The sequence below is a fragment of the Cetorhinus maximus genome, unplaced genomic scaffold, assembly GCF_964194155.1.
Source record: "Cetorhinus maximus unplaced genomic scaffold, sCetMax3.hap1.1 HAP1_SCAFFOLD_3073, whole genome shotgun sequence".
NCBI lineage: Eukaryota > Metazoa > Chordata > Chondrichthyes > Lamniformes > Cetorhinidae > Cetorhinus > Cetorhinus maximus.
This window is the reverse complement of record NW_027599001.1, coordinates 26471-27500: the sequence shown is the minus strand read 5'-3', so window position 1 is coordinate 27500 and position 1030 is coordinate 26471.

Here is a 1030-nt window from a genome sequence, read left to right as displayed (position 1 = left end):
AGGCGCTGTGGCTTCGAGAGGTGCGCCAGCCACCACTCGAACATGCTAATGTGTCCGTCTGTGACCCGCAGGAAACAGAAGAGCGAGGGTATTCCGCTCAGCCTCAGCGCCAGCATACGCGCTGGCCGGCCGAGGGCCCTACCGCATCGGACACCTAGCACCGCATCTTTCCTTTGAGGAGCGAGACACACGCACACCGCTTCCCCGCCACCGAGCACACGTCTGCTTTCGGAGCCAGCGTGGCCTCGCTCGGGTACTGGTTCAACCGCGGGTGGAGGGGTGGTCCGCAGCGGTGCAATTTTCTTATTTTTGCAACAACCGAAGCAACCTGCTGGCGCTCGCACGGCTAGGAAATGCCGACTGGCGTGCGTCGCCTGCGTTCAAAACGGTTCTGGGCACGCACACGGTGTTGACTCTGCCCATGTCAAACACTGCAGTGTGCAACCCAAGGGGACTCAGGCACCCCGCCCGCCCCCTAGGTGCCTGTGAACAGGCTTTGTATTTTTATTTTTCATCATCAAGTACACCGCCAGGTGAAACTTTGTGATTTTTTTTTTTGCTGCTCATAAATACAATTTTCTTATTTGTAAAACAACGGAAGCAACCTGTTGGCGCTCGCACGGAGAGGAAATGCCGACCGGCGTGCGTCGCCTGCGTTCAAAAGGGTTCTGGGCACGCACACAGTGTTGACTCTGTCCATGTCAAACACTCTAGTGTGCAACCCAAGGGGACTCAGGCACCCCCGCCCCAAAGGTGCCTGTGAACAGACTTTGTATTTTTATTTTTCATCATCAAGTACACCGCCAGGTGACACTTTGTGATTTTTTTTGTTCATAAATACACATGTATATATATATATATATATTTGACACTTTGTCATTTTGTCTGTTCTTTTCGCCACAGGCCAAGTTTATTAAACCAGGGTTACCACCGGTCTGGACCCTGGCCGATATTTCAGACCGACAACGGAGTTCGGAAAGCCCGCACAAATTCATCTTAAATCCTCATATAGGACTTCCGAGAGCTCTTT